At 52.1% G+C, this 23038-nt stretch overlaps 41 pseudogenes; all 41 read right to left on the minus strand.

Annotated features, from left to right (window-relative positions):
• Positions 1–13718: 13718 nt before the first annotated feature.
• On the minus strand, positions 13719–13837 carry LOC137549591 (5S ribosomal RNA; annotated as a pseudogene).
• Positions 13838–14110: 273 nt separating this feature from the next.
• Positions 14111–14229, minus strand: LOC137553053 (5S ribosomal RNA; annotated as a pseudogene).
• Positions 14230–14310: 81 nt separating this feature from the next.
• On the minus strand, positions 14311–14429 carry LOC137552976 (5S ribosomal RNA; annotated as a pseudogene).
• Positions 14430–14659: 230 nt separating this feature from the next.
• Positions 14660–14778, minus strand: LOC137551534 (5S ribosomal RNA; annotated as a pseudogene).
• An 82-nt stretch (positions 14779–14860) lies between these two features.
• LOC137554442 (5S ribosomal RNA) lies at positions 14861–14979 on the minus strand (annotated as a pseudogene).
• Positions 14980–15060: 81 nt separating this feature from the next.
• Positions 15061–15179, minus strand: LOC137548705 (5S ribosomal RNA; annotated as a pseudogene).
• A 242-nt stretch (positions 15180–15421) lies between these two features.
• On the minus strand, positions 15422–15540 carry LOC137554012 (5S ribosomal RNA; annotated as a pseudogene).
• An 82-nt stretch (positions 15541–15622) lies between these two features.
• On the minus strand, positions 15623–15741 carry LOC137552688 (5S ribosomal RNA; annotated as a pseudogene).
• An 81-nt stretch (positions 15742–15822) lies between these two features.
• Positions 15823–15941, minus strand: LOC137553820 (5S ribosomal RNA; annotated as a pseudogene).
• An 82-nt stretch (positions 15942–16023) lies between these two features.
• Positions 16024–16142, minus strand: LOC137552533 (5S ribosomal RNA; annotated as a pseudogene).
• Positions 16143–16224: 82 nt separating this feature from the next.
• LOC137552737 (5S ribosomal RNA) lies at positions 16225–16343 on the minus strand (annotated as a pseudogene).
• An 81-nt stretch (positions 16344–16424) lies between these two features.
• Positions 16425–16543, minus strand: LOC137554237 (5S ribosomal RNA; annotated as a pseudogene).
• Positions 16544–16625: 82 nt separating this feature from the next.
• On the minus strand, positions 16626–16744 carry LOC137554141 (5S ribosomal RNA; annotated as a pseudogene).
• Positions 16745–16827: 83 nt separating this feature from the next.
• Positions 16828–16946, minus strand: LOC137554246 (5S ribosomal RNA; annotated as a pseudogene).
• Positions 16947–17026: 80 nt separating this feature from the next.
• Positions 17027–17145, minus strand: LOC137557071 (5S ribosomal RNA; annotated as a pseudogene).
• Positions 17146–17226: 81 nt separating this feature from the next.
• Positions 17227–17345, minus strand: LOC137553548 (5S ribosomal RNA; annotated as a pseudogene).
• An 82-nt stretch (positions 17346–17427) lies between these two features.
• Positions 17428–17546, minus strand: LOC137551136 (5S ribosomal RNA; annotated as a pseudogene).
• An 82-nt stretch (positions 17547–17628) lies between these two features.
• On the minus strand, positions 17629–17747 carry LOC137551587 (5S ribosomal RNA; annotated as a pseudogene).
• An 82-nt stretch (positions 17748–17829) lies between these two features.
• LOC137553336 (5S ribosomal RNA) lies at positions 17830–17948 on the minus strand (annotated as a pseudogene).
• Positions 17949–18231: 283 nt separating this feature from the next.
• Positions 18232–18350, minus strand: LOC137554594 (5S ribosomal RNA; annotated as a pseudogene).
• An 84-nt stretch (positions 18351–18434) lies between these two features.
• LOC137551004 (5S ribosomal RNA) lies at positions 18435–18553 on the minus strand (annotated as a pseudogene).
• Positions 18554–18635: 82 nt separating this feature from the next.
• On the minus strand, positions 18636–18754 carry LOC137551542 (5S ribosomal RNA; annotated as a pseudogene).
• Positions 18755–18836: 82 nt separating this feature from the next.
• LOC137553337 (5S ribosomal RNA) lies at positions 18837–18955 on the minus strand (annotated as a pseudogene).
• A 283-nt stretch (positions 18956–19238) lies between these two features.
• Positions 19239–19357, minus strand: LOC137554595 (5S ribosomal RNA; annotated as a pseudogene).
• An 84-nt stretch (positions 19358–19441) lies between these two features.
• LOC137551005 (5S ribosomal RNA) lies at positions 19442–19560 on the minus strand (annotated as a pseudogene).
• An 82-nt stretch (positions 19561–19642) lies between these two features.
• LOC137551687 (5S ribosomal RNA) lies at positions 19643–19761 on the minus strand (annotated as a pseudogene).
• An 81-nt stretch (positions 19762–19842) lies between these two features.
• LOC137547874 (5S ribosomal RNA) lies at positions 19843–19961 on the minus strand (annotated as a pseudogene).
• An 83-nt stretch (positions 19962–20044) lies between these two features.
• On the minus strand, positions 20045–20163 carry LOC137554247 (5S ribosomal RNA; annotated as a pseudogene).
• An 81-nt stretch (positions 20164–20244) lies between these two features.
• LOC137557689 (5S ribosomal RNA) lies at positions 20245–20363 on the minus strand (annotated as a pseudogene).
• Positions 20364–20445: 82 nt separating this feature from the next.
• On the minus strand, positions 20446–20564 carry LOC137553829 (5S ribosomal RNA; annotated as a pseudogene).
• An 82-nt stretch (positions 20565–20646) lies between these two features.
• On the minus strand, positions 20647–20765 carry LOC137551479 (5S ribosomal RNA; annotated as a pseudogene).
• An 81-nt stretch (positions 20766–20846) lies between these two features.
• LOC137553345 (5S ribosomal RNA) lies at positions 20847–20965 on the minus strand (annotated as a pseudogene).
• Positions 20966–21046: 81 nt separating this feature from the next.
• Positions 21047–21165, minus strand: LOC137553746 (5S ribosomal RNA; annotated as a pseudogene).
• Positions 21166–21246: 81 nt separating this feature from the next.
• LOC137553346 (5S ribosomal RNA) lies at positions 21247–21365 on the minus strand (annotated as a pseudogene).
• An 82-nt stretch (positions 21366–21447) lies between these two features.
• LOC137552983 (5S ribosomal RNA) lies at positions 21448–21566 on the minus strand (annotated as a pseudogene).
• Positions 21567–21648: 82 nt separating this feature from the next.
• Positions 21649–21767, minus strand: LOC137553516 (5S ribosomal RNA; annotated as a pseudogene).
• An 82-nt stretch (positions 21768–21849) lies between these two features.
• LOC137551078 (5S ribosomal RNA) lies at positions 21850–21968 on the minus strand (annotated as a pseudogene).
• A 271-nt stretch (positions 21969–22239) lies between these two features.
• On the minus strand, positions 22240–22358 carry LOC137549132 (5S ribosomal RNA; annotated as a pseudogene).
• Positions 22359–22440: 82 nt separating this feature from the next.
• LOC137551394 (5S ribosomal RNA) lies at positions 22441–22559 on the minus strand (annotated as a pseudogene).
• Positions 22560–22639: 80 nt separating this feature from the next.
• LOC137553488 (5S ribosomal RNA) lies at positions 22640–22758 on the minus strand (annotated as a pseudogene).
• An 82-nt stretch (positions 22759–22840) lies between these two features.
• Positions 22841–22959, minus strand: LOC137554277 (5S ribosomal RNA; annotated as a pseudogene).
• Positions 22960–23038: the final 79 nt, after the last annotated feature.

Below are 23038 nucleotides of genomic sequence, written 5' to 3' on the forward strand. Positions count from 1 at the left end.
TCACCTCAGCATGCGCACACAATATGCCACTAATAGGCAACCTGTGTCACCCCCACCCAGCATGCGCCCACACAATATGCCACTAATAGGCAGCCTGTGTCACCCCCACCCAGCATGCGTACACAATATGCCACTAATAAGCAGCCTGTGTCACCCCCACCCAGCATGTGCACACAATATGCCACTAATAGGCAACCTGTGTCACCCCCACCCAGCATGCACACACAATATGCCACTAATAGGCAGCCTGTGTCACCCCAACCCAGCATGCGTACACTAGTGTTGGGCGAACATCTAGATGTTCGGGTTCGGGCCGAACAGGCCGAACATGGCCGCGATGTTCGGGTGTTCGACCCGAACTCCGAACATAATGGAAGTCAATGGGGACCCGAACTTTTGTGGTTTGTAAAGCCTCCTTACATGCTACATACCCCAAATTTACAGGGTATGTGCACCTTGGGAGTGGGTACAAGAGGAAAAAAAAATTAGCAAAAAGAGCTTATAGTTTTTGAGAAAATCGATTTTAAAGTTTCAAAGGGAAAACTGTCTTTTAAATGCGGAAAATGTCTGTTTTCTTTGCACAGGTAACATGTTTTTTGTCGACATGCAGTCATAAATGTAATACATATAAGAGGTTCCAGGAAAAGGGACCGGTAACGCTAACCCAGCAGCAGCACACGTGATGGAACAGGAGGAGGCGCAGGAGGAGAAGGCCACGCTTTGTGAGACACAACAACCCCGGCCTTGCATGAGGGCAAGAAGCGTGCGGATAGCATGCTTTGTACCGCCATGCAGTCATAAATGTAATAAAGATAAGAGGTTCCATAAACAAGGACCGGCAACGCTAACCCAGCAGCAGCAGCAGCAGCACACGTGATGGAACAGGAGGAGGCGCAGGAGGAGAAGGCCACGCTTTGTGAGACACAACAACCCAGGCCTTGCATGAGGACAAAAAGCGTGCGGATAGCATGCTTTTTACCGCCATGCAGTCATAAATGTAATAAAGTCACGTTTTTAGAATGAAATACAGGCGCTGCTCCAAATGGGGATATCTTTCACCAGCTGCTCAGGAGGAAACCACATCCACAGTAGGTATCACAAAGTCTAAGCAAGAAACTCCACAGCGCTAGGAAGCATCACAGTATCTGCAGTACCACCACAGTGTCGATATTCAAAACAGTGACCATCACCAAGAAAAAATTGCATCAAAAGGTCACTCACTGTCGTCAAGGTACCACAATTTAATAAAACTCAGGTTTAAAATAACACATATACAATAGCTTACTTTAAGGGTCCTTTTGACAGGGACCCTCGGTAAGTACAAGCATATAGTGTATACCAAATACACAATTAAAAAGGTCTCACGAAGTCAGTACATTTGCCCAGTCTCCAGTTCCGACCGGTTTCGGCTTTCCGCCGTCGTCAGGGAACACTGGAGACTGAGCTGATGGGCAAATATATAAAGAGTTACCTTATCAGGTGGAATGAAGAGCCATTACACACGTAATCCCCGGTGAGCGTAATCAACCGGTAGATTCATAATCCAATAGGTCAGAAAGTGTCACGTGTGCAGCGCACGGGAGCCTGGGATGCAAGTACGTCACCAGGGATTCCCTCACTGCGCTGCTATTGGACAAGGCAGGCCATAGAATTAGCATAACGCCGCGCTAGTAGGCGTAATCACTGCCGCCTCAATGATTGGCTACAGGCATAGTGCACCTTGGGAGATGTAGTCTATAACGTCTCCGGTGCATACATGCCGAGCACAGCTCAAAAATATAACAATGGCTGTCAGAGTAGGATTAGAAAATACAGTTTAAAATTAATCTAAAAATACACTATATATATAAACACTATTAGACATAAATACATATATATAAAAAAGGGAATTATATCACATATTGCACCAATGCCCTTAATGAGCCAGAGAAACCACTGCCATCTACTGGCCAAAATTGATCATTACATTCAAGAATTATCAATGAAACAGTTGATGTTATAATCAATATTTAAACCTCTGGGTTGCATGGTCTTCAAGGTAAAGATCCATTTCGTTTCAAGTTTATAGAGGTCTCTGTCCTTATTTGACCCCCTCCAGTCTTGTTTCACTTGATCTATTATGCAAAACTTCAGGCCGGAGGGGTCTTTATTATGAGCAATTTTAAAGTGATTAGGGACAGAGTGATCAATTTCTGCTCTCTTGATGTTATATACGTGTTCATAGAGTCTTCTTTTAAATTCTCTCTCAGTTTTTCCCACATACTGGAGGCCACACGGGCACTCCAATAAATATACGATATATGTACTATTACAGTTCAAAAAGCGTCTAATTTTAAAGTTCTCCCCAGTAAAAGTGCTAGTAAACTCAGTAACTTTTCTCGGTTGATTGGTGCAAGCCCGACACCCAAAACATTTCTTACATTTAAAAAAGCCATCCAACTCCAAAAAAGTGGGGTTGCTCACAGGTTGTTTGTATAAGGTGCTACTAGTAATCCGATTTTGCACATTCGGTGCTCTCCTAAAAATTACTTGAGGTTTCTCACTTATTAACCCAATGAGGTCTTTGTCTAATTTCAGAATGGGCCAATGCTTTTCAACTAACTTCATTATATCTCTATACTGCACATTAAAATCAGTAACGAAGGCACATGTGAACGTATTCTCTGCTTTTTCTTTTTTCTTTTCCTCATCATGTCCTTTGAGCAAATCCATTCTATTTCTAGTACCAATTTCATCTCGTAACTGTATCAATTGTGCATATTCATAACCTTTATCCGCAAACCTCTCGATTAGTACATCCGACTGTCTCAAATAGTCATCTGAGTGGGTACAGTTCCTAAAAACTCTCAGGAATTGTCCTGATGGGATTGCTTTAAGCCAACTAGGATGATGGCAGCTCCCTAGCGGAATATAGCTATTCCGATCCGTAGGTTTGAAGAAAGTGGATGTGCTACATTTTTTTGCCTCATTTGTGATGACTAGATCTAAAAAGTTTACTTTCTCCGTGCTGTATTCACAGTTAAAAACAAGGTTGTCATGGTTATGGTTAATAAATGTGATAAAATCCTTTAGGGACGCCTCATTGCCTTTCCAGATAAAAAATATGTCATCTATAAATCTTTTCCATATAATTAAATTATCATGTTGTTTATTATATATAAAATTGTCCTCCCATTTAGCCATAAATAAATTTGCCAGGCTCGGAGCATACCTTGCACCCATTGCTACTCCTTTAGTTTGTTTATAAAAAATACCATTAAAAGAGAAGTAGTTGTGGCTCATGGCAAAATCAAGGGCTTCTATCAAAAAGTCCACCATATTGGTGTCCAAGCCTGCGGTATTCCTCAAATATGATTCTACCGCTCTCAGACCTGCCTGCTGTTCAATCACTGTGTATAAAGAAGAGATATCAGCTGTTACTAAAAAGTATGGTGATGAAAATTCCAAAGTGTTTAAAATTTCAATCAAATGTTTGGAGTCTTTAAGATAAGAGGGCACTTGCACCACAAGTGGCTGCAAGAAAACATCTAGGTAGTGCCCCAGGCGAGAGGTAACAGAATTGATTCCACTAACAATGGGCCTCCCAGGGGGGTCTGTAGCATTTTTGTGTATCTTTGGTAGACAATACAGTACAGGGGTTCGTATAAAAGATGGTACCAAATATTTGCTCTCTTTGTCTATAACTAAACCCCCTTGTACCCCTCTCTTCACCAATTCTTTAAGTTCTTGGTAATACTTTACTCCAGGATCTTGCCTCATAATCTGATATGTTAGTCTGTCCTTCAATAGTTCATTCACCATATTGATATATTTAGGCGTGTCCATAACCACCACTCCCCCCCCCTTGTCCGCAGGTTTAATGGTTACTAGTTTTTCATTGGCCAAATTCTTTAATGCTGTATCCAAATTGCGTTCACTCCATGCTTTTTTATTCGGCAGTTTTTCTATATCACGAAGAATCAGAGATTTAAATGTTTCCACTGAATGGTTACTAGAGAGTGGTGGATTAAATGTCGATTTGTTTCTAAGACCGCTCTTCAAATATTGGCCATTTAGACTAGTATCAACAGTAGAATTGGTTGGTGCTGAGTTAGTGGAGAAAAATTTCTTTATACTTAATTTTCTCGCAAACTTATGGGCATCAACAAACATCTGGAATTTATTCAGTGCTTTTGGAGGTGCGTATTTCAGCCCTCTATCTAATAATTTTAGTTCAGAATCAGTCAAACTTTTACTGCTGAGATTAAATATCCCACCACCTAATTCCCTTTCGGTTTTTTGTTGCTGATTTCTCCGTTGGAGTTTACGCCCACCCCTACTTCCTCTGGTTCTTCCTCTAGTGACCTTTTTCTCCTTTCCCTCTGAGGCATGGCTTTCTCTAAAAAATGATTGTTGGGGTCTTCATTAGTTATAGGGCTATCCACTTGCAGGTTTTCTAATGCTGTAAACCTATTATAAACTGGGGGGTAGTACTTGGGGACAGGGATGGTAGGATTATACCTCGGTCTGGGTTTCCAATAGGGGCGGTGTGGTGGGCGATTATAGGGGACATCTCTGTATGGTCTCCTTGGTAGTATAGGTGGAGGCCTAGATTGATACAGAGGTTTTGAGGGTCTGTAAGGACCCTGCATTGGTCTCTTAGGAGGATAATTTTGGTATGGTGTAGGGTAACCAAATCTTTTCACCATCGGATCGTGTGGGGTCCTGGGATCCACAGGGCCATGGCGAGGTTGCGGAACGCTTGGTTTCGGCACATTCTTGGGAATAATAGGTGCTACTGGTGTTGATTTAGTTTGCCACTGATAGGCCCTATTAGAATTATAATCATTAAAGTCACGGGCATATTTCCTTTGTTTTTTAACCCTCAGCTCCTCATCCACTTTTCTTAAATGTGATTGAAGGTCACCAGAGATCCTCTTATAATCCTCCAATTCACGAAATGGGTCTAATTTATCTTTTATATTATCTATGGTCTTATTAAAATCTTGCATCCTTAATCTTTTTGCTTTTAGTAGCATGTTAATTAATCCCTTCCCGCATTCATCAAAAAATTTCTGCCACTCTTCTTTAGGAACATGTTTTAGCTCTTGTTCATTGGGAGCGAATTCCCATCTTAGTCTCCTAGGGACATAACCATCTTTATTTTGTTTCTCTAACGATATGATCTCCCACCAAAGAGCTAGTTTCTTCTCAGATACAAATCCCAGATGTTTAAACTGGGATTCCAGATTGTTGTCATCTGGTTCGTTAACTTGGTCAAAGACCTTGTCTATATCAAAGGATCTGTTCTCCAAAAAGTCAAACACATCAATCATTTTCTGAAGGGAACGCTGCTCCGTATATATAGATGGAAAAAATATAGTCACGTTTTTAGAATGAAATACAGGCGCTGCTCCAAATGGGGATATCTTTCACCAGCTGCTCAGGAGGAAACCACATCCACAGTAGGTATCACAAAGTCTAAGCAAGAAACTCCACAGCGCTAGGAAGCATCACAGTATCTGCAGTACCACAGTATCTGCAGTAACTTTTCTCGGTTGATTGGTGCAAGCCCGACACCCAAAACATTTCTTACATTTAAAAAAGCCGAAACCGGTCGGAACTGGAGACTGGGCAAATGTACTGACTTCGTGAGACCTTTTTAATTGTGTATTTGGTATACACTATATGCTTGTACTTACCGAGGGTCCCTGTCAAAAGGACCCTTAAAGTAAGCTATTGTATATGTGTTATTTTAAACCTGAGTTTTATTAAATTGTGGTACCTTGACGACAGTGAGTGACCTTTTGATGCAATTTTTTCTTGGTGATGGTCACTGTTTTGAATATCGACACTGTGGTGGTACTGCAGATACTGTGATGCTTCCTAGCGCTGTGGAGTTTCTTGCTTATAAATGTAATAAAGATAAGTGGTTCAATAAACAGGGACCACGCGGCAACGCTAACCCAGCAGCAGCAGACGTGATGGAACAGGAGGAGGCGCAGGAGGAGAAGGCCACGCTTTGTGAGACACAACAACCCAGGCCTTGCATGAGGGCAAGAAGCGTGCGGATAGCATGCTTTGTACCGCCATGCAGTCATAAATGTAATAAAGATAAGTGGTTCAATAAACAGGGACCACGCGGCAACGCTAACCCAGCAGCAGCAGACGTGATGGAACAGGAGGAGGCGCAGGAGGAGAAGGCCACGCTTTGTGAGACACAACAACCCAGGCCTTGCATGAGGGCAAGAAGCGTGCGGATAGCATGCTTTGTACCGCCATGCAGTCATAAATGTAATAAAGATAAGTGGTTCAATAAACAGGGACCACGCGGCAACACTAACCCAGCAGCAGCAGACGTGATGGAACAGGAGGAGGCGCAGGAGGAGAAGGCCACGCTTTGTGAGACACAACAACCCAGGCCTTGCATGAGGGCAAGAAGCGTGCGGATAGCATGCTTTGTACCGCCATGCAGTCATAAATGTAATAAAGATAAGTGGTTCAATAAACAGGGACCACGCGGCAACGCTAACCCAGCAGCAGCAGACGTGATGGAACAGGAGGAGGCGCAGGAGGAGAAGGCCACGCTTTGTGAGACACAACAACCCAGGCCTTGCATGAGGGCAAGAAGCGTGCGGATAGCATGCTTTGTACCGCCATGCAGTCATAAATGTAATAAAGATAAGTGGTTCAATAAACAGGGACCACGCGGCAACGCTAACCCAGCAGCAGCAGACGTGATGGAACAGGAGCAGGCGCAGGAGGAGAAGGCCACGGTTTTTGAGACACAACAACCCAGGCCTTGCATGAGGACAAAAAGCGTGCGGATATAGCAGCAATGCTTTTTGCCGCCATGCAGTCATAAATGTAATACAGATGAGAGGTTCAATAAACAGGGACCGGAAACGCTACACCATCCCAGATGTTCATTGGTCATGTTACTTGGTTGGGGTCCTGGAGTGTTGCGTAGTCATTTCCAATCCAGGATTGATTCATTTTAATTTGAGTCAGACGGTCTGCATTTTCTGTAGAGAGGCGGATACGCCGATCTGTGACGATGCCTCCGGCAGCACTGAAACAGCGTTCCGACATAACGCTGGCTGCCGGGCAAGCCAGCACCTCTATTGCGTACATTGCCAGTTCGTGCCAGGTGTCTAGCTTCGATACCCAATAGTTGAAGGGTGCAGATGGATTGTTCGACACAGCTACGTCATCTGACATGTAGTCCTTGACCATCTTCTCCAGGCGATCGGTGTTGGAGGTGGATCTGCACGCTTGCTGTTCAGTGGGCTGCTGCTGCATGGGTGTCAGAAAATTTTCCCACTCCAAGGACACTGCCGATACCGTTCCCTTTTGGGTACTAGCTGCGGCTTGCGTTGTTTGCTGCCCTCCTGGTCGTCCTGGGTTTGCGGAAGTCAGTCTGTCTGCGTACAACTGGCTAGAGGAGGGGGAGGATGTCAATCTCCTCTCTAAAGTCTCCACAAGGGCCTGCTGGTATTCTTCCATTTTGACCTGTCTGACTCTTTCTTCAAGCAGTTTTGGAACATTGTGTTTGTACCGTGGATCCAGAAGGGTATAAACCCAGTAATTGGTGTTGTCCAGAATGCGCACAATGCGTGGGTCACGTTCAATGCAGTCTAGCATGAATTGAGCCATGTGTGCCAGAGTCCTACCAGAATCCTCATCATCCTCTTGTGAGCGTTGTGATAGTTGTTGTGATGCATCATAGTCGTCACCTTCCTCCTGGTCTGCTTCTGCTGACCATTCGCGTTGAATTGTGGAAGTCCAACGTGCACCGCTCTGGCCCTCGTCAGTGGTGGCATGAAATTCCTGCTCCAACTCCAGCTGTTCCTCCTCCTCTTCTTCGTCATAGCTGCTGGGGCCAGCGTTCCCTGAGGCGGATGGCCTGATGTTGGTACCATCACGCTGATCGTTTTCTCCTTCAGATTCCCCCAGTTGCATCATGACAGCTGTTTCCTTGATTTTTAACATCGACCTCTTCAGTAAACACAGCAGTGGTATGGTAATGCTGACTGAAGAGTTGTCACTGCTCACAAGCAACGTGGATTGCTCAAAATTTTGGAGGACTTGGCAGAGGTCCAACATGTTGGCCCAATCGGATCCACAGAAGCTTGGCAGCTGTCCGGATGCGCCTCGGTACTGCGCCGTCATGTACTGGACCACTGCACTCTTCTGCTCACAAAAGCGTGCTAGCATGTGCAGCGTAGAATTCCAGCGCGTAGGGACATCACACAGCAAGCGATGGTGGGGGAGATTGAAGCGCTCCTGCATCTTGGCGAGTGCCCCCGAAGCAGTACTGGAATTTCTACAATGTTTGGCCACTCGACGCACCTTCAACAGAAGATCGGCCACGCCTGGGTATGTCCTCAGGAACCGCTGAACTACTAGGTTCATCACGTGCGCCAGGCAAGGGATGTGTGTCAGCTTAGCCAACCTTAAAGCGCGAATGAGATTACTCCCATTATCACACACAACCATGCCCGGTTTCAGGTCCAGCGGTGCCAGCCACAAATCCGTCTGTTCCTTTATTCCCCTCCAAATTTCCTCCCCTGTGTGCTGCTTATCCCCAAGGCAGATCAGCTTCAGCAACGCTTGCTGACGCATGCCAACAGCTGTGCTGCACTGCTTCCACGATCCTACTGCTGCTGGGTTAGCGTTTCCGAAAGAGGTACAGCTTTGAGATGCGTTGGAGGAGAAGGAGTCAGAGAGGTAGGTGCTGCTGTTGTTATCCAGTGGGAGGGACGGCGGTGCAGCTGTTTGCGGCGTGGGCAACACCCGCGCCGTAGCAGGTGAGGAATCGCTGCCAGGCTCCACAAGGTTCACCCAGTGCGCGGTAAGGGAGATGTATCGACCCTGGCCGAACGCACTCGTCCAGGTGTCAGTGGTGAGGTGAACCTTGCAGGCAACGGCATTCTTCAAGCTTCGGGTTATTTTGCTGACCACGTGCTCATGCAACTCAGGCACTGCAGAGCGCGCAAAGTGGTAGCGGCTGGGAACCACGTAACGTGGGATGGCCACTGACATCATGCCTTTGAAGCTGTTTGTCTCCACCACTCGATATGGCAGCATTTCGCAGGCCAGAAGCTTGGCTATGCTGGCTGTTACTGCCACGGCCCGGGGGTCATTTGCTGGCAATTTCCTCTTGCGCTCAAACATCTCCGACACAGACAACTGAACCGTAGCGCTGCACACGGAAGGGCTGTTGGTTGTTGTGTTTGATGAACACTGGGAGACCTCAAGAGCACTACTCCGGAAAGTGACAGTGTCAGCGTCGTCTGATGTTTGTGAATGTTGTGAACCACGCAATGGCTGGGCTACTGCTGCTGCTGAGGCGGGTCTGGTGGTGAGTCTGGTGAACCCAAGGGAGGCAGTGTTGCTGGTACCCTGTCCTGCCGCGTTTGCCCACAGAGTGGGATGTTTGGATAGCATGTGGCGGCTCATGCTGGTGGTGGAGAGGTTGTTAATACTTTTCCCCCTGCTCAGGCGAGTCTTGCACACCTTGCAAATCGCCATGGTAACATCCTCAGTGCAGTCTTCAAAGAAAGCCCAGACTTTGGAGCACCTGCCTCCTTGCTGGCGATTTCTGTTTCCTCCTCTTTTGCCTCTCACTCTAACTTCCACGCTTGTGGTGCCTGAAATTGCGCGCCGCCTACCTTGTGGCACAAGGCGAACTCGTGCAGCAGTGGGTTCTTCAACAGACTCATCTGTGCTGCTGCTACGACGGCGATGTTCTCGTTCACAAATAAAATCTGGGTCTCTGTCCACATTGTCCATACCCTCCTCTTCCATCTCCTCAAACTCGTCATATGTCATTGTGGGGGGCCGCCGCCGTGGAGTAGAGCTCCCCAGAACAACCTCTGCGCAGCTCACTCCAACGTCGTCTTCCAGATCTTGTCGGCCGACCTCCTGCAATTGCAACCCCTCCTGCCCAACTTGTTCTGGGATTTGGGTTTCCGAGTCCTCCTCGGACTCGCCTTGTATTTCAGTGCGCGGTGCATTTCCCACAGTTAATGGTTGTGAATCCGGGCACAACATTTCTGGCTGTTCCTCCATTGACCTTTCATAGGTGGAAGTTTGTTGGGCTGGGAATAGCTCCTGCGAATACCCCATTGTGTCCTGAGGTAATTCATAGGACTGGTTATCTGGCAGTTGTGTGCGTGGTGTCGCTGCCGGTTGTGTCAGCTTTGTGCCCACTGGCTCCTTGTAACTGGCTGAGGACTCGGACCTCGTGCGTGATGTGCTGGTGCTGCTTAACCCACTGCTGGACGCTTGAGAGGTCATCCAAGTAATTATCTGGTCCTGTTCTTTTGGATTTGTGAGGGTTGTTGTCCTGGACAACATGGGCGGTATTGAGTGGGTTTTCTTGGGTGCTCCCCTGTGGCCTGTACGTGAACCGTCAGGGGAAACACCTCTTCCCTTGCCCCTTCCTCTTTCACCGGATTTCTTCCTCATTTCACTTATCCTTACAGTACACGCTGACTGGCAGCAGTACAGTGGCAGCACAGAAATGCTATACAGTACCACTATTCCCAGCAGCGACACAGAGCACAATGCTATACAGTGGCGGGTGAGCGGTGTACTACTGTTCCCAGGCCCAGCAGACACAGAGTGGAAGTAAACACAATGCTATATAGTCTGGCTGAGCGGTGTACACAGAGTGGCAGTACACACAATGCTATATAGTCTGGCTAAGCCGTGTACACAGAGTGTCAGAAAACACAATGCTATATATAGCGTGGCTGAGCGAGGTGCACAGTGGCAGTACACACAATGCTATATTAGTCAGGCTAAGCCGTGTACACAGAGTGTCAGAAAGCACAATGCTATATATAGCGTGGCTGAGCGAGGTGCACAGTGGCAGTACACACAATGCTATATAGTCAGGCTAAGCCGTGTACACAGAGTGTCAGAAAACACAATGCTATATATAGCGTGGCTGAGCGAGGTGCACAGTGGCAGTACACACAATGCTTTATAGTCAGGCTGAGCCGTGTACACAGAGTGTCAGTAAACAATGGTATATAGTCTGGCTGAGCGGTGTACACAGAGTGTCAGTAAACAACGGTATATAGTCTGGCTGAGCGGTGTACACAGAGTGGCAGTAAACACAATGCTATATATAGCGTGGCTGAGCGAGGTGCACAGTGGCAGTAGACACAATGCTATATATATAGCGTGGCTGAGCGAGGTGCACAGTGGCAGTACACACAATGCTATATATAGCGTGGCTGAGCGAGGTGCACAGTGGCAGTACACACAATGCTATATATAGCGTGGCTGAGCGAGGTGCACAGTGGCAGTACACACAATGCTATATTAGTCAGGCTAAGCCGTGTACACAGAGTGTCAGAAAACACAATGCTATATATATAGCGTGGCTGAGCGAGGTACACAGTGGCAGTAAACAATGCTATATATAGTGTGGCTGAGCGAGCGGTGTACTACTGTTCCCAGTAGCGACACACAATGACTGGGGGGGACCCTGGCTAGCGTGGCTGGAGAGCGAACTACCCTGCCTGCCTACCCAAAGCTAAACCCACAGACAAATGGCGGAGATATGACGTGGTTCGGGTATTTATTTACCCGAACCACGTGACCGTTCGGGCCAATCAGAGCGCGTTCGGGCCCGAACCACGTGACCCGTTCGGCCAATCACAGCGCTAGCCGAACGTTCGGGGAACGTTCGGCCATGCGCTCTTAGTTCGGCCATGTGGCCGAACGGTTTGGCCGAGCACCGTCAGGTGTTCGGCCGAACTCGAACATCACCCGAACAGGGTGATGTTCTGCAGAACCCGAACAGTGGCGAACACTGTTCGCCCAACACTAGCGTACACACAATATGCCACTAATAGGCAGCCTGTGTCACCCCCACCCAGCATGAGTACACACAATATGCCACTAATAGGCAACCTGTGTCACCCCCACCCAGCATGCACACACAATATGTCACTAATAGGCAGCCTGTGTCACCCCAACCCAGCATGCGTACACACAATATGCCACTAATAGGCAGCCTGTGTCACCCCCACCCAGCATGCACACACACAATATGCCACTAATAGGCAACCAGTGTCACCCCCACCCAGCACGCGCCGACACAATATGCCACTAATAGGCAGCCTGTGTCACCCCCTCCCAGCATGCAGCAACACATTATGCCACTAGTAGGCAGCCTGTGCCCCACCCAGCATGCGCCCACACAATATGCCACTAATAGGCAGCCTGTGTCACCTCCACTGAGCATGTGCACACAATATCCCACTAATCGGCACACTGTGTCACCCCCACCCAGCATGTGCACACAATATGCCACTAATAGGAAGCCTGTGTCACCCCCACCCAGCATGCGCACACAATATGCCACTAATAGGCAGCCTGTGTCACCCCCACCCAGCATGCGTACACACAATATGCCACTAATAGGCAGCCTGTGTCCCCCCACCCAGCATGCGTACACAATATGCCACTAATAGACAGCTTGTGTCACCCCCACCCAGCATGCACACACAATATGCCACTAATATGCAGCCTGTGTCACCCCCACCCAGAATGTGCCCACACAATATGCCACTAATAGGCAGCCTGTGTCACCCCCACTCAGCATGCGCATACAATATGCCACTAATAGGCAACCTGTGTCACCCCCACCCCGCATGTGCACACACAATATGCCACTAATTGGCAGCCTGTGTCACCCCCACCCAGCATGTGCACACAATATGCCACTGATAGGCAGCCTGTGTCACCCCCACCCAGCATGCGCTCACACAATATGCCACTAATAGGCAACCTGTGTCACCCCCACCCAGCATGCGCACACACAATATGCCACTAATAGGCAACCCGTGTCACCCCCATCCAGCATGCGCACACACAATATGCCACTAATAGGCAAACTGTGTCACCTCCACCCAGCATGCACACACAATATGCCACTAATATGCAACCTGTGTCACCCTCACCCAGCATGCATACACACAATATGCCACTGATAGGCAGCCTGTGTCTCCCCCTCACCCAGCATGCGCACACACAATATGCCACTATTAGAGAGCCTGTGTCAACCCTAGAGTTGGGCGAACAGTTCGGCTGTGTTAGCCGAACTGTTCGGCTGCCCAACCTGTCATTTCGCTGTGGCTCTTACTACTTCCGGGTCGCAATGACCCGGAGTAGTAAGTCTGCGCTGGCCCGGCGGAGCGCGTCCTAGATCGCGCTCCCGTTGCCGGGCACTGTCTGCGCATGTGTGTGACGTCATGGGAGCGCGATCTAGGACGCGCTCCGCCGGGCCAGCGCAGAAGTACTACTTTGGGTCATTGCGACCCGGAAGTAGTAAGAGCCACAGCGAAATGACAGGTTGGGCAGCCGAACAGTTCGGCTGCAGTTCGGCTAACACAGCCGAACTGTTCGCCCAACTCTAGTCAACCCCACCCAGCATGCGTACACACAATATGCAACTAATAGGCAACCTGTGTCACCCCCACCCAGCATGTGCACACAATATGCCACTAATCGGCAAACTGTGTCACCCCCACAGGTTCACAGCCGGTCTCCCACACAGCTACTAACCAGGCCTGAAGCCGCGTAGCTTCCGCAATCTGACGAGAGCGGGTGCTTTCGGCTTAGTGTGGCCACAGGCAAAATCCAAGGCGCCGTTCCTGCGCCTTGAAGGTGAGGCTTCCCACGTGCTCATAGCTATTGGACCGCAAACCCCCCAAAAAAGCCTGCAGCACCTGGAGTTCACAGCCAGTCTCCCACGCAGCTACTAACCAGGCCTGAAGCCATTTAGCTGCCGCGATCTGACGAGAGCGGGCGCTTTCGGCTTAGTGTGGCCGCAGGCGAAATCCAATCTGCGCCTTGAAGGTGAGGCTTCCCACGTGCTCATAGCCATTGGACCACAAACCCCAAAAAAAGCCTGCAGTACCTGGGGTTCACAGCCGGTCTTCCACGCAGCTACCAACTGTTCCTGAAACCACTTAGCTTCCACGATCTGACGAAAGCGGGCGCTTTTGGCTTAGTGTGGCCGCAGGCAAAATCCAAGGCACCGTTCCTGCGCCTTGAAGGTGAGGCTTCCCACGTGCTCATAGCCATTGGACCGCAAACTCCCAAAAAAAGCCTGCAGCACCTGGGGTTCACAGCCGGTCTCCCACGCAGCTACTAACCAGGCCTGAAGACGCTTAGCTTCCACGATCTAACGAGGGCGGGCGCTTTCGGCTTAGTGTGGCCGCAGGAAAAATCCGAGTTGCCGTTGCTGCGCCTTGAGGGTGAGGCTTCCCACGTGCTCATAGCCATTGGACCGCAAACCCCCAAAAAAGCCTGCAGCACCTGGGGTTCACAGCCGGTCTCCCACACAGCTACTAACCAGGCCTGAAGCTGCTTAGCTTCCGCCATCTGACGAGAGCGGGCGCTTTTGGCTGAGTGTGGCCGCAGGCGAAATCCAAGGCGCCGTTCCTGCGCCTTGAAAGTGAGGCTTCCCACGTGCTCATAACCATTGGACTGCAAACCCAAAGAAATGCCTGCAGCACCTGGGGTTCACAGCCGGTCTCCCACACAGCTACTAACCAGGCCTGAAGCCGCAGGCAAAATCCAAGTTGCCGTTGCTGCGCCTTGAGGGTGAGGCTTCCCACGTGCTCATAGCCATTGGACCGCAAACCCAAAAAAAAGCCTGCAGCACCTGGGGTTCACAGCCGGTCTCCCACGCAGCTACTAACCAGGCCTGATGCCACTTAGCTTCCGCAATCTGACGAGAGCGGGCACTTTTGGCTTAGTGTGGCCGCAGGCATAGTCCAAGGCGCCGTTCCTGCGCCTTGAAGGTGAGGCTTCCCACGTGCTCATAGCCATTGGACCGCAAACCCCCCAAAAAAGCCTGCAGCACCTGGGGTTCACAGCCGGTCTCCCACGCAGCTACTAACCAGGCCTGAAGACACTTAGCTTCCACGATTTAACGAGGGCGGACGCTTTTGGCTTAGTGTGGCCGCAGGCAAAATTCGAGTTGCCGTTGCTGCGCCTTGAGGGTGAGGCTTCCCACGTGCTCATAGCCATTGGACTGCAAACCCAAAAAAAAGCCTGCAGCACCTGGGGTTCACAGCCAGTCTCCCACACAGCTACTAACCAGGCCTGAAGCCGCTTAGCTTCCGCAATCTGATGAGAGCGGGCGCTTTCGGCTTAGTGTAGCCGCAGGCGAAATCCAAGGCGAAATCCAAGGCGCCGTTCCTGCGCCTTGAAAGTGAGGCTTCCCACGTGCTCATAGCCATTGGACTGCAAACCCAAAGAAATGCCTGCAGCACCTGGGGTTCACAGCCGGTCTCCCACACAGCTACTAACCAGGCCTGAAGCCGCAGGCAAAATCCAAGTTGCCGTTGCTGCGCCTTGAAGGTGAGGCTTCCCATATGCTCATAGCCATTGGACCGCAAACCCAAAAAAAAGCCTGCAGCACCTGGGGTTCACAGCCGGTCTCCCACGCAGCTACTAACCAGGCCTGATGCCACTTAGCTTCTGCAATCTGATGAGAGCGGGAACTTTTGGCTTAGTGTGGCCGCAGAAATAGTCCAAGGCGCCGCTCCTGCGCCTTGAAGGTGAGGCTTCCCACGTGCTCATAGCCATTGGACCGCAAACCCCCAAAAAAAGCCTGCAGCACCTGGGGTTCACAGCCACTCTCCCACGCAGCTACTAATCAGGCCTGAAGTCGCTTAGCTTCCGCGATCTGACGAGAGCGGGCGCTTTCGGCTTAGTTTGGCCGCAGGCGAAATCCAAGGCGCCGTTCCTGCGCCTTGAAGGTGAGGCTTCCCACGTGCTCATAGCCATTGGACCGCAAACCCCAAAAAAAGCCTTCAGCACCTGGGGTTCACAGCCGGTCTCCCACGCAGCTACTAACCAGGCCTGATGCCACTTAGCTTCCGCAATCTGACGAGAGCGGGCACTTTTGGCTTAGTGTGGCCGCAGGCACAGTCCAAGGCGCCGTTCCTGCGCCTTGAAGGTAAGGCTTCCCACGTGCTCATAGCCATTGGACCGCAAACCTCCCAAAAATGCCTGCAGCACCTGGGGTTCACAGCCACTCTCCCACGCAGCTACTAATCAGGCCTGAAGCCACTTAGCTTCCGCGATCTGACGAGAGCGGGCGCTTTCGGCTTAGTGTGGCCGCAGGCGAAATCCAAGGCGCTGTTCCTGCGCCTTGAAGGTGAGGCTTCCCACGTGCTCATAGCCATTGGACCGCAAACTCCAAAAAAAAGCCTGCAGCACCTGGGGTTCACAGCCACTCTCCCATGCAGCTACTAATCAGGCCTGAAGCCGCTTAGCTTCTGCGATCTGACGAGAGCGGGCGCTTTCGGCTTAGTTTGGCCGCAGGCGAAATCCAAGGCGCCGTTCCTGCGCCTTGAAGGTGAGGCTTCCCACGTGCTCATAGCCATTGGACCGCAAACCCAAAAAAAAGCCTGCAGCACCTGGGGTTCACAGCCCGTCTCCCACGCAGCTACTAACCAGGCCTGATGCCACTTAGCTTTCGCAATCTGACGAGAGCGGGCACTTTTGGCTTAGTGTGGCCGCAGGCACAGTCCAAGGCGCCGTTCCTGCGCCTTGAAGGTGAGGCTTCCCACGTGCTCATAGCCATTGGACCGCAAACCCCCCAAAAAAGCCTGCAGCACCTGGGGTTCACAGCCGGTCTCCCACGCAGCTACTAACCAGGCCTGAAGACGCTTAGCTTCCACGATCTAACGACGGCGGGCGCTTTCGGCTTAGTGTGGCCGCAGGCAAAATCCGAGTTGCCGTTGCTGCGCCTTGAGGGTGAGGCTTCCCACGTGCTCATAGCCATTGGACCGCAAACCCCCCAAAAAAAGCCTGTAGCGCCTTGGGTTCACAGCCAATCTCCCACGCAGCTACTAACCACGCCTGAAGCCGTTTAGCTTCCGCGATCTGACGAGAGCGGGCGCTTTCGGCTTAGTGTGGCCGCAGGCGAAATCCAAGGCGCCATTCCTGCCCCTTGAAGGTGAGGCTTCCCACGTGCTCATAGCCATTGGACCGCAAACCCAAAAAAAGCCTGCAGCACCTGGCGTTCACAGCCGGTCTCCCACACAGCTACTAACCAGGCCTGAAGCCGCTTAGTTTCCGCGATCTGACGAGAGCGGGCACTTTCGGCTTAGTGTGGCCGCAGGCAAAATCCAAGGCGCCGTTCCTGCGCCTTGAAAGTGAGGCTTCCCACGTGCTCATAGCCATTGGACTGCAAACCCAAAGAAATGCCTGCAGCACCTGGGGTTCACAGCCGGTCTCCCACACAGCTATTAACCAGGCCTGAAGCAGCTTAGCTTCCGCGATCTGACGACAGCGGGCGCTTTCGGCTTAGTGTGGCCGCAGGCAAAATCCAAGGCGCCGTTCCTGCGCCTTGAAGGTGAGGCTTCCCACGTGCTCATAGCCATTGGACCGCAAACCCCCCAAAAACGCCTGCAGCACCTGGAGTTCACAGCCAGTCTCCCACGCAGCTACTAACCAGGCCTGAAGCCATTTAGCTTCCGCGATCTGAAGAGAGCGGATGCTTTTGGCTTAGTGTGGCCGCAGGCAAAATCCAAGGCGCCGTTCCTGCGCCTTGAAGGTGAGGCTTCCCACGTGCTCATAGCCATTGGACCGCAAACTCCAAAAAAAAGCCTGCAGCACCCAGGGTTCACAGCCAGTCTCCCACGCAGCTACTAACCAGGCCTAAAGCCACTTAGCTTCCACGATCTGACGAGAGCGGGCGCTTTCGGCTTAGTTTGGCCGCAGGCGAATTCCAAGGCGCCGTTCCTGCGCCTTGAAGGTGAGGCTTCCCACGTGCTCATAGCCATTGGACCGCAAACTCCAAAAAAAAGCCTGCAGCACCCAGGGTTCACAGCCAGTCTCCCACGCAGCTACTAACCAGGCCTAAAGCCACTTAGCTTCCACGATCTGACGAGAGCGGGCGCTTTCGGCTTAGTTTGGACGCAGGCGAATTCCAAGGCGCCGTTCCTGCGCCTTGAAGGTGAGGCTTCCCACGTGCTCATAGCCATTGGACCGCAAACTCCAAAAAAAAGCCTACAGCACCTGGGGTTCACAGCTGGTCTCCCACAAAGCTACTAACCAGGCCTGAAGCTGCTTAGCTTCCACGATCTGACTAAAGCAGGTGCTTTTGGCTTAGTGTGGCCTCAGGCGAAATCCAAGGCGCCGTTCCTGCGCCTTGAAGGTGAGGCTTCCCACGTGCTCATAGCCATTGGACCGCAAACCCAAAAAAAAAGCCTGCAGCGCCTTGGGATCACAGCCAATCTTCCACGCAGCTACTAACCACGCCTGAAGCCGTTTAGCTTCCGCGATCAGACGAGAGCGGGCGCTTTCGGCTTAGTGTGGCCGCAGGCGAAATCCAAGGCGCCGTTCCTGCCCCTTGAAGGTGAGGCTTCCCACGTGCTCATAGCCATTGGACCGCAAACTCCAAAAAAAAAAGCCTGCAGCACCCAGGGTTCACAGCCAGTCTCCCACGCAGCTACTAACCAGGCCTAAAGCCACTTAGCTTCCACGATCTGACGAGAGCGGGCGCTTTTGGCTTAGTTTGGCCGCAGGCGAATTCCAAGGCGCCGTTCCTGCGCCTTGAAGGTGAGGCTTCCCACGTGCTCATAGCCATTGGACCGCAAACCCCAAAAAAAAGCCTGCAGCACCTGGGGTTCACAGCCAATCTCCCACGCAGCTACTAACCAGGCCTAAAGCCACTTAGCTTCCACGATCTGACGAGAGCGGGCGCTTTCGGCTTAGTTTGGCCGCAGGCGAATTCCAAGGCGCCGTTCCTGCGCCTTGAAGGTGAGGCTTCCCACGTGCTCATAGCCATTGGACCGCAAACTCCAAAAAAAAGCCTGCAGCACCCAGGGTTCACAGCCAGTCTCCCACGCAGCTACTAACCAGGCCTAAAGCCACTTAGCTTCCACGATCTGACGAGAGCGGGCGCTTTCGGCTTAGTTTGGACGCAGGCGAATTCCAAGGCGCCGTTCCTGCGCCTTGAAGGTGAGGCTTCCCACGTGCTCATAGCCATTGGACCGCAAACTCCAAAAAAAAGCCTACAGCACCTGGGGTTCACAGCTGGTCTCCCACAAAGCTACTAACCAGGCCTGAAGCTGCTTAGCTTCCACGATCTGACTAAAGCAGGTGCTTTTGGCTTAGTGTGGCCTCAGGCGAAATCCAAGGCGCCGTTCCTGCGCCTTGAAGGTGAGGCTTCCCACGTGCTCATAGCCATTGGACCGCAAACCCAAAAAAAAAGCCTGCAGCGCCTTGGGATCACAGCCAATCTTCCACGCAGCTACTAACCACGCCTGAAGCCGTTTAGCTTCCGCGATCAGACGAGAGCGGGCGCTTTCGGCTTAGTGTGGCCGCAGGCGAAATCCAAGGCGCCGTTCCTGCCCCTTGAAGGTGAGGCTTCCCACGTGCTCATAGCCATTGGACCGCAAACTCCAAAAAAAAAAGCCTGCAGCACCCAGGGTTCACAGCCAGTCTCCCACGCAGCTACTAACCAGGCCTAAAGCCACTTAGCTTCCACGATCTGACGAGAGCGGGCGCTTTTGGCTTAGTTTGGCCGCAGGCGAATTCCAAGGCGCCGTTCCTGCGCCTTGAAGGTGAGGCTTCCCACGTGCTCATAGCCATTGGACCGCAAACCCCCAAAAAAAGCCTGCAGCACCTGGGGTTCACAGCCAATCTCCCACGCAGCTACTAACCACGCCTGAAGCCGTTTAGCTTCCGCGATCTGATGAGAGCGGGCGCTTTCGGCTTAGTGTGGCCGCAGGCGAAATCCAAGGCGCCGTTCCTGAGCCTTGAAGGTGAGGCTTCCCACGTGCTCATAGCCATTGGACCGCAAACCCAAAAAAAAGCCTGCAGCACCTGGGGTTCACAGCCAGTCTCCCACGCAGCTACTAACCAGGCCTGAAGCCACTTAGCTTCCGCGATCTGACGAGAGCGGGCGCTTTCGGCTTAGTTTGGCCGCAGGCGAACTCCAAGGCGCCGTTCCTGCGCCTTGAAGGTGAGGCTTCCCACGTGCTCATAGCCATTGGACCGCAAACCCCCCAAAAAAAGCCTGTAGCGCCTTGGGTTCACAGCCAATCTCCCACGCAGCTACTAACCACGCCTGAAGCCGTTTAGCTTCCGCGATCTGACGAGAGCGGGCGCTTTCGGCTTAGTGTGGCCGCAGGCGAAATCCAAGGCGCCATTCCTGCCCCTTGAAGGTGAGGCTTCCCACGTGCTCATAGCCATTGTACCGCAAACCCAAAAAAAAGCCTGCAGCACCTGGGGTTCACAGCCAGTCTCCCACGCAGCTACTAACCAGGCCTGAAGCCGCTTAGCTTCCGCGATCTGACGAGAGCGGGCGCTTTCGGCTTAGTTTGGCCGCAGGCGAACTCCAAGGCGCCGTTCCTGCGCCTTGAAGGTGAGGCTTCCCACGTGCTCATAGCCATTGGACCGCAAACCCCCCAAAAAAGCCTGCAGTACCTGGGGTTCACAGCCACTCTCCCACGCAGCTACTAATCAGGCCTGAAGCCGCTTAGCTTCCACGATCTGACGAGAGCGGGCGCTTTCGGCTTAGTGTGGCCGCAAGCGAAATCCAAGGCGCTGTTCTTGCGCCTTGAAGGTGAGGCTTCCCACGTGCTCATAGCCATTGGTCCGCAACCCCCCAAAAAAAACCTGCAGCACCTGGGGTTCACAGCCAGTCTCCCACGCAGCTACTAACCAGGCCTGAAGCCACTTAGCTTCCGCGATCTGACGAGAGCAGGCACTTTTGGCTTAGTGTGGCCGCAGGCAAAATCCAAGGCGCCGTTCCTGCGCCTTGAAGGTGAGGCTTCCCACGTGCTCATAGCCATTGGACCGCAAACCCAAACAAAAGCCTGCAGCGCCTGGGGTTCACAGCCAATCTCCCACGCAGCTACTAACCACGCCTGAAGCCGTTTAGCTTCCGCGATCTGACGAGAGCGGGCGCATTCGGCTTAGTGTGGCCGCAGGCGAAATCCAAGGCGCCGTTCCTGAGCCTTGAAGGTGAGGCTTCCCACGTGCTCATAGCCATTGGACCGCAAACCCAAAGAAATGCCTGCAGCACCTGGGGTTCACAGCCGGTCTCCCAAGCAGCTACTAACCAGGCCTGAAGCCAATTAGCTTCTGCGATCTGACGAGAGCGGGCACTTTTGGCTTAGTGTGGCCGCAAGTTTAATACAAGGCGCCGTTCCTGCGCCTTGAAGGTGAGGCTTCCCACGTGCTCATAGCCATTGGACCGCAAACCCCCAAAAAAGCCTGCAGCACCTGGGGTTCACAGCCGGTCTCCCACACAGCTACTAACCACGCCTGAAGCCGCTTAGCTTCCACGATCTGACAAGAGCGGGCGCTTTCGGCTTAGTGTGGCAGCAGGCAAAATCCAAGGCGCCGTTCCTGCGCCTTGACGGTGAGGCTTCCCACGTGCTCATAGCCATTGGACCGCAAACCCCCCAAAAAAGCCTGCAGCACCTGGGGTTCACAGCCGGTCTCCCACACAGCTACTAACCAGGCCTGAAGCTGCTTAGCTTCCGCGATCTGACAAAAGCAGGCGCTTATAGCTTAGTGTGGCCGCAGGCGAAATCCAAAGCGCCGTTCCTGCGCCTTGACGGTGAGGCTTCCCACGTGCTCATAGCCATTAGACCGCAAACCCAAAAAAAAAGCCTGCAGCACCTGGGGTTCACAGCCGGTCTCCCACACAGCTACTAACCAGGGCTGAAGCCATTTAGCTTCCGCGATCTGACGAGAGCGGGCGCTTTCAGTTTAGTGTGGCCGCAGGATAAATCCAAGGCACCGTTCCTGCGCCTTGAAGGTGAGGCTTCCCACGTGCTCATAGCCATTGGACCGCAAACCCCCCAAAAAAGCCTGCAGCACCTGGAGTTCACAGCCAGTCTCCCACGCAGCTACTAACCAGGCCTGAAACCATTTAGCTTCCGCGATCTGACGAGAGCGGGCGCTTTCGGCTTAGTGTGGCCACAGGCAAAATCCAAGGCGCCGTTCCTGCGCCCTGACGGTGAGGCTTCCCACGTGCTCATAGCCATTAGACCGCAAACCCAAAAAAAAGCCTGCAGCACCTGGGGTTCACAGCCAGTCTCCCATGCAGCTACTAACCAGGCCTGAAGCCGCTTAGCTTCCGCAATATGACGCTTTCGGCTTAGTGTGGCTGGAGGTGAAATCCAAGGCACCGTTCCTGCGCCTTGAAGGTGAGGCTTCCCACGTGCTCATAGCCATTGGAAAGCAAACCCAAAGAAATGCCTGCATCACCTGGGGTTCACAGCCGGTCTCCCACGCAGCTACTAACCAGGCCTGAAGCCGCTTAGCTTCCGCGATCTGACGAGAGCGGGCGCTTTCGGCTTAGTGTGGCCGCAGGAAAAATCCAAGGCACCGTTCCTGCGCCTTGAAGGTGAGGCTTCCCACGTGCTCATAGCCATTGGACCGCAAACCCTCCAAAAAAGCCTGCAGCACCTGGAGTTCACAGCCAGTCTCCCACGCAGCTACTAACCAGGCCTGAAGCCATTTAGCTTCCGCGATCTGACGAGAGCGGGCGCTTTCGGCTTAGTGTGGCCACAGGAGAAATCCAAGGCGCCGTTCCTGCGCCTTGAAGGTGAGGCTTCCCACGTGCTCATAGTCATTGGACCGCATACCCAAAAAAAGCATGCAGCACCTGGGGTTCACAGCCAGTCTCCCACGCAGCTACTAACCAGGCCTGAAGCCACTTAGCTTCCACGATCTGACAAGAGCGGGCGCTTTCGGCTTAGTGTGGCCGCAGGCGAAATCCAAGGCGCCGTTCCTGCGCCTTGATGGTGAGGCTTCCTAAGTGCTCATAGCCATTGGACCGCAAACCCAAAAAAAAAGTCTGCAGCACCTTGGATTCACAGCCGGTCTCCCACGCAGCTATTAACCAGGCCTGAAGCCGCTTAGCATCCACGATCTGACGAGAGCGGGCGCTCTCGGCTTAGTGTGGCCGCAGGCAAAAATCCAAGGCGCCGTTCCTGCGCCTTGAAGGTGAGGCTTCACACGTGCTCATAGCCATTGGACCGCAAACCCCCAA

This window comes from Hyperolius riggenbachi, chromosome 2 (assembly GCF_040937935.1).
Source record: "Hyperolius riggenbachi isolate aHypRig1 chromosome 2, aHypRig1.pri, whole genome shotgun sequence".
Lineage (NCBI taxonomy): Eukaryota > Metazoa > Chordata > Amphibia > Anura > Hyperoliidae > Hyperolius > Hyperolius riggenbachi.